At 42.0% G+C, this 7,652-nt stretch overlaps 1 non-coding gene across 1 annotated transcript; it reads right to left on the reverse strand.

The window, feature by feature from the left end:
• Positions 1-3,929: 3,929 nt before the first annotated feature.
• Positions 3,930-4,001, reverse strand: mir5606 (microRNA 5606). The gene has a single exon (NR_048946.1). It is a non-coding gene; the product is annotated as a microRNA 5606 (primary transcript).
• Between the last annotated feature and the right edge of the window lie 3,651 nt (positions 4,002-7,652).

Below are 7,652 nucleotides of genomic sequence, written 5' to 3' on the forward strand. Positions count from 1 at the left end.
CTAAATGTTCGACCACAACATGTTGCTCTGTTTCAGAAAAATAGCTTACAAGGATTGCGAACACGCGCTTATGGCTGTTGCTTGTACTTTCATCTATGTTCAGTGAAAATTTACACTTCCTAATTTCGGCTAAAGTTCTGTCTAAGAGTGTCTTACTCAAACCATGTGTAAGCTTGTAGGAGGCTGTTGTGCGATCCATGGTCAGGTTGTCCAGTACTTTCTTGTCTTTAGAGAGTTCTTTTGCCAGATTTATCAAGACTGGTGCAATTGACAGGGGAAGGTTGTTTTCTGATATCACTGCAAGCACCATTGCCTGAAAAATAAATGTTATTTTTTTAACAAAAAGTTAAACTACGACGCACGTGAAGGTTAAACTACGACGCACGTGAAGGTTAAACTATGACGCACGTGAAGGTTAAACTACGACGCACGTGAAGGTTAAACTACGACGCACGTTAAGGTTAAACTACGACGCACGTAAATGTTAAACTAGGACGCACGTAAATGTTAAACTACGACGCACGTAAAAGTTAAACTACGACGCACGTTTTTTACTCTCGATATAATTTTAAGCCAACAACCCAGATTAGTTTCAATGCAAGTTAATCGCGATTATGTGAATTTTAATTGGTGTAAATATTAGACCGAGGTGCGACGCTATCAGTAAATTGAAACTGACACAAATTGTAATATGATATTAGTAATATAATATTACAAAGTTTTTTACATATAATATTACAAAGAGCGAGCTTGGACAGAGGCCAAAAACGTCGTTCTTAGGGACCGCGCGAAAACCGCAGAGTGTTTGTTATTCGATCGATTTCGTTACCTGATCATTACGAACACGTGGCGATCGCAGCTCTAACAACCCTTTCTGTCACACGGGCGCCCAAACTATAGTCAGTAATACGCTTTATAACAAGATTTTGTAGCTTAGGTGACCATGCGCGTAAAATATACAACATACGGATTTTCAATAAAAGTAACCGGTCACGGTCCGGATTGACTTCTACAACCCTGACCTAACTTAAAACTATTAACAAAACTAAATACCTGAGCATTATTGACACGGTCAGCTAATGGTACAAGTGGCTGTATTGATGAATCCCTTCCATCTGGATCTTTAAACAAGGAAACCAGCCCATGTGATTGCCGAGGTTCAGATGTACTCCCTCTATCTGTGATCTGAAGTGATGCCGGCAGTTGGTAATTTGTCTTGATCAGTTTTAGTTTATCTAAAATATAAGTTATATATATCATATCATTCATACATGCACTGTATGTCATCCCATAGAATTTTGCTTATGTCTGCTTTTACACTGCATTACAATTCGTTTTTGTATAGATATAGACATATACAGAATGTGTGTATATGTCTGCAATTATTATTTACCCGTTTTAAGTACTAAAATTGAACAAAAAATAACAAATTTTCAATACACAAATAATGCGGAATATACTATACAGTACGAAACGACCGTCAGTAAGCGATAATATGAGTTTTTGTCCAGCAAATTCAGTAGCAAAGTTGTAGGTTTCGACAAAAAATCGACAGTGAACTAACCTTTATGTTTCTTCGTTTTGATGTGTTCTTCAATCGTATGAGCTCCTCTGCTGGCATAACTTATGATGTCGGAACATATGGTACAAAGGACTTTTCCAGGGGCATCAACTTTCCTTATGTGGTCACCCAACTTTGTTACGACTGAATCTTGACCCATATGCACTGTCACGTTTTTTTCAAACCAGGCCCACCTAAAGCAATTCCTAATACCGGCACCTTTATCGATCTCCCTTCCACGATCCTCTTCCTTTTTACCAAGAGCTTTTGGCATCTGGGTGACGATTAGGGCTTTGGTTTTTTCCATATTTCTAACAAAAGCGATCTTTCGCGATCAAAGGCAACTTCAATATGCTTGGACTACACACATAAACGCCAACGTCAAATAATGCTGTCTAATTCGTATTCAAACCTGTTTTAAAGCACCTCCATGCTAGATATTGAACGTGTGAATTGCTATTATGACGTGTGAATTGCTATTATGACAATAATCAACGTGTAAATTGCTATTGTGATGCAATGAATCCACGTGTGAGTGTCTGCAATTTCGTAACAAACTGTCTGCTTGGCTATGGAAAACATCTAGGTTGTCTATTACGCCAATATTATGTTGCAAAACAAGTCCACTTAGTCTTACAGTATTAAAAATCGAGACTAATGACCTAATCGCCGTTGCAGGGCACGATCAGAGCCACATCGTCGCTCTCTGTCTTATCGCGAAGATCCAATCAACGAACGCGGACACGCGCTTGTAAATAAGATAGTTATTGATATTCAACCTTATCCAGTCGTCAACTGCATGGTCGTTTATAAGTACCGTCCCCCCCCCCCTAAAAAAAAATTTTTTTTCTAAGCGGATCTAGACGATTCACAAAAATGACCTTTTTGACGAAAAAAAGTCGGAAATCCGCGAATCCGCGGAAGATTCTCATCCCTGTCCGGGGCGTGAGGTAGACGTGATCTATTCTCGATTGAGTTCCCGCTTGTCGCCGAGTGTATTGTCAAGAGGGGATGTAGGGTTCTAAAAGCGTCTTTTAGGTCGAAGATTGCGAAAAGTCTCCTGCCATTATCGTTTCGCAGTTACTCGAGACGTATGGAGGTGTGTCGTTATAGACGAGCGTTTGTGCTTTTCCTTCGCTCGAACATAGTGCGTAGATATTAACTACGTGAACTTTTAAACCGTTTAATTTAAAGTCCGCTGCGATTATTCTACCGTTTTCGTCCATCTGCGTGTTATTTATTATAACCCGAATCCGTGTTTGCTAAAGAGGATTGCGACCCCTCGTGAGTTACTTTCCCCGGAATTCCAGAGCGAAGTGGCACCACCAGTTAGGGTTAGCCACTCTTGTTTAAAGGCGTGTTCAGTTTGTGGTGTCGAGTGTATGTCTCTTGTAGGCATGCTATGTCTATTTTTAGCTGTGCGATTAAGGCGAAAAGCGTATTTCTGCGCGTTTTATCGTTTAATCCGCAAACGTTAAGAGTCATTATTTTAATCGGCGTGTGCTTGGGTGTTTGTGTTGTGTGTGTTGTGTTCATCATGATTTGTGTGTGTGTGTGTGTGTGTGTATTAAATGTGTTTATGTGTGTTAATGTTTACAATATTGATACTTTACCATTGTGATCTTCGTCTTGGTCTTGCTTCCGCTTCAGACAGGTGCTTGGCGGCAAGTGATTCTTTCGCTTCCAACAGACGGGGAGTGAGGTGGGAGTGGTATGATCCCCGTCGTTCGACCTTGGTCGCACTATTGTACGGCATCCTTGGCAGGTGTACGGCTTGTTAGCTATTGGACGATGGAATCCGCCGCACGCACATCTCACGATGACGCGGTTACAGTGTGTGCCCACGCATCTCCGCGCACCAGTCCTTGCACCTCTTGGAAGACGCGCCGCAGGCAGAGCAGATGCAGAAGTCCGACGTGTCGAATTTCAGCTGCTCCACGATCGTCTTGCAGCATCCACGGCATCAAGTGCTTCCTTCTGTTGCATGCCCCGCAACATATCCAGGCTCCTGCCATTCCGACATTAGCTGAGCATCCTTGGTAGAGGTGGAGTCCTTTCTTGCCGCACATGCGGGCGAGGAAGTATTCCCTACCACACTCTGTACATGCTGTGTCGGTTCCCGGAGTTTGAGAGTCCGGGAAGACCGATTTGGTTTTACAGTAGGAGCACTCGTAGCCGTCCTCTCTGGTGGCTTTAAGAGGTTGCTGGAGCGCTGTTGGGGTCGTGCTTCTCGGTCTCTTCTTGCACGAGTCGGACTTCTCTAAACAGTCCTTTCGGGCCGGCATCTGCCCCGGCTCATTGCAAGGGGCGCGTTCCATCTTCATGCTTTCCGTTTGGGCTTCTTCGTTGGGATCTTCTTGGCCCTGAGCGGCGGTCTCGTTCACAGGAGATGGAACCCCGGCGATCTCTTCCTCCGGTTCCTCTCCTGTCTCTTCGCTGCTCTTCAGGTCACGCGATCGGTTTTCGAACTCCTCGTACTCGGACGCCTCCGACGCTGGATCGTCGGATTCGGACTCTCCGGTCGTGGACCTAGTGGCATCTGCCTGGAGGTGATGGTCCTCTCTGCCACTTCAGTTGGAGGCTGCTGGTCGCTGGTTGTCGCAGCCTCCATCTCTTGATCGACCCGTTGTTTTGGGGTCAATGGCTTGGTGGTCGTCGGCGCGGCTCGTGCCGGCGCCATTTTCCCGGTGGGGGTGGCGTGACCGTTAAGGTTTGTAGCAAAGGCATACCGTATTATTATTTAAAAAAGAGTAAGGTAGCAAAGATAGAATAGATCCAACTTGCAGCGTTCTTAAACAAGTTGCCTGATTTGAAAGTTTGATTTTTGCGGCATGTTTTGTAATCAGAACTAGTTATACTACCAATAGGTCAATAGTGGCACAAATAGATACTTCTAGTTTTAATATAGCCGTCAAGTGATGTCTGAAACACCTACAAGCAACGATAGTGATTCAACAAGTTCTTCGAACTCGGATTCTTTATTTTCTGATGTCGAATTTGATGAACATTTTCAATCAACATTTTTGCGCCTTGCTGTAGGCTATTTATTTGAGCCAGAATGGACCTCGGAAGAGCTAGCAGCGCAGGGAAATATAGAAGAGTTAGCTGTAGTTACAAACTCCAAGCGATGTGAAACGATGGATTGGTAAGATTTTTATATGTGGGAAATATAAAAAAATGACTGTTATGACTTTCTTTCAGGTGCAAGTGTGGAAAATGCGGATTAATGGCTACAGAGAGGAAATATGCAAAATACCATATTGTACCAGTATATAATATGTGTAAGTTTCTCTTAGCATTTGCTTGAATATAAGCACTGGCCAAGCATACACAAAACAGTGTAAGTTGCTCTGTAAGAGCATTTGCTTAATTTAAAGCATTGGTCAGGCATACACGAAACAGTGTAAGTTGCTCTTTTAGAGCATTTGCTTGAATATAAGCACTGGCCAAGCATACACGAAACAGTGTAAGTTGCTCTGTAAGAGCATTTGTTTAATTTAAAGCTTTGGCCAGGCATACACGAAACAGTGTAAGTTGCTCTTTTAGAGCATTTGCTTGAATATAAGCATTGGCCAGGCATACACGAAACAGTGTAAGTTGCTCGTTTAAAGCATTTGCTTGAATTTAAAGCATTGGCCAGGCATACACGAAACAGTGTAAGTTGGTCTGTATGAGCATTTGCTTAATTTAAAGCATTGGCCAAGCATACACGAAACAGTGTAAGTTGCTCTTTCTTTTAGAGCATTTGCTTAATAAGCATTGGCCAAGCATACACGAAACAGTGTAAGTTGCTCTTTTAGACCATTTGCTTAAATATAAGCATTGGCCACACACAGTGTATGTTGCTGTAAATAAGCATTAGCCAGGGTTGACTGATCAAAAAACTATAAAGTGTCATCATTGCTGTTAAAACGATGAAATAGGTGAATATCAGCAAGATCCGGACGGTCAAAATTGGCATTAAGAGGGTAATCCTTTAGCTGGTGGCCACCTGAGATTTTGGTCTCAAACTGTTCCTTAGGACTCACTAATACTCACTGCATATTTTTTTTAAACTCTGGCGTTCATGTCGAAAATTAACTTTGAAAATGCGCCAAAAAACTGCTGCGTCACTGTCTGTGGCTCCGTGAACCTAACCATTATTGTGACGTCACACTAGGCTTTGGTTGAAATAGTGTTTATGACGTAGACAATGGACAAATTGAATCTAAATTGTTTTACAGCTGTTTAAAAGTGAACCCAAAGGCTCTAGCCCTGAAAAGAGCTGTTCAAGTAAAAAAAATCCTTAATTATTGATTGGGTATGCACCAACGATCCATTCAAATAACTTCTCTAACAAATCTATGTGGTTCCGGTATAATTTTCTGGCCCAAAGTTCCGCTAAATATGACGGAAGTAATCCTGGATCGACACATCGCCGGTGGGAAAACGCCTGGGGGGATATAGCCTAGAACCAGTAAAAACACCTATCAGTCCCTCTGACATTTTACATGAGACTGGGCAGGTAAGTGACGCATTGAACAAGAAAATGTGGAGCCTCAAGGTTTCGAAGGATAGCACGCGAGCCCCTGGCCTTGAGCCAGGAAGAAGCGATGCATCCCAGAAACATCGAAGAGTTTTTAAATCCTGGAATATCGGAGAAATTTGTCGAGCCTTGTGCAAAGCGTCGTGCCAAACGGCAACGCGTGAAAGCCTGTAAAAAGGCTTCTTGCGATAACCCAGAGGCATCAAGCGGTTGCAATCCAGGCAACAACCGTCCAACTACATCTAGTGGGGCGGCGTCTGGTCAACAACAGCGGAAAAGGACTAGAGCCGTAAACAGCCTTATCTACCCCTGGAGCCAAACGGGAGTTTAGGAGAAGCCTTAACCGTTTCGAGCAACTCCTGAAGCTGAACGAAAAGGTGTATAGCATAGAAAGCTCTTGGCACCACATGAAGACAACTCTTTTGCGTGATATGCGAGGTGTCGATCCAGGATTACTTCCGTCATATTTAGCGGAACTTTGGGCCAGAAAATTATACCAGAACCACATGGATTTGTTAGAGAAGTTATTTGAATGGATCGTTGGTGCATACCCAATTAATAATTAAGGATTTTTTATTTTGATTACTTGAACAGCTCTCTGTAAAACAATTTATATACGCAGAAACGTATAGCATACGATTCAACTTGTCCATTGTCTACGTCATAAACACTATTTCAACCATAGCATACGATTCAACTTATTGTCTACGTCATAAACACTATTTCAACCAAAGCCTAGTGTGACGTCACAATAATGGTTAGGTTCACGGAGCCACAGACAGTGACGCAGTTTTTTGGCGCATTTTCAAAGTTAATTTTCGACATGAACGCCCGAGTTTAAAAAAAAAAAAATATGCAGTGAGTCCTAAGGAACAGTTTGAGACCAAAATCTCAGGTAGCCACCAGCTAAAGGATTACCCATTAACAGAGTCCGTATATAAACATGAGTTATTTCATCGCCATAGAAATCTTACAGGGCAACCAAATGGGGCTAAATTTCGCCGATTGTTTACCCTAGCAACGGGAATTTTAAAAATATTTTAAACTAATTAATCACAGTTTTAAAGTTTTTAACTTCAACACAACACAAATATATAGAATTTTCGTTATAGTCCATCCCGGTATATAATATTAAATTTAAATATGCCGACTTGCTGTGCTCCACAATGCACCAACACAGAAAAAAGTTGCAGACTTTTTCGATTTCCGCAAAATCGTTTTCTTAATAAAAAATGGGTAAGAAACTGCGGAAAAGAAAGTTTCAAGCCCACGGTGAATAGCAAATTATGCCAGGTAATTATGGTTGCACCACAACTACGTTACGTATACGACGAAACTTTAACATACAGGAACACTTTGAAAGCACCCAGTTTGTTGTTCGCGGTCGACAAGGACGCAAAGTTTTAATCAAAAATGCGATGCCAACCATTTTTAAAACTTTGTGTCCAAATTTACATTGCGTAAGAAGGGAACTCCACAAAAAAAGGGAGTTAACCAGTAAACCAACACAACTTGGTCAGTTCTGGGTGATCTTTTATTTTTAAACCAATTAACACAAATCTAAAT

The sequence above is a fragment of the Ciona intestinalis genome, unplaced genomic scaffold, assembly GCF_000224145.3.
Source record: "Ciona intestinalis unplaced genomic scaffold, KH HT000331.1, whole genome shotgun sequence".
Taxonomy (NCBI): domain Eukaryota; kingdom Metazoa; phylum Chordata; class Ascidiacea; order Phlebobranchia; family Cionidae; genus Ciona; species Ciona intestinalis.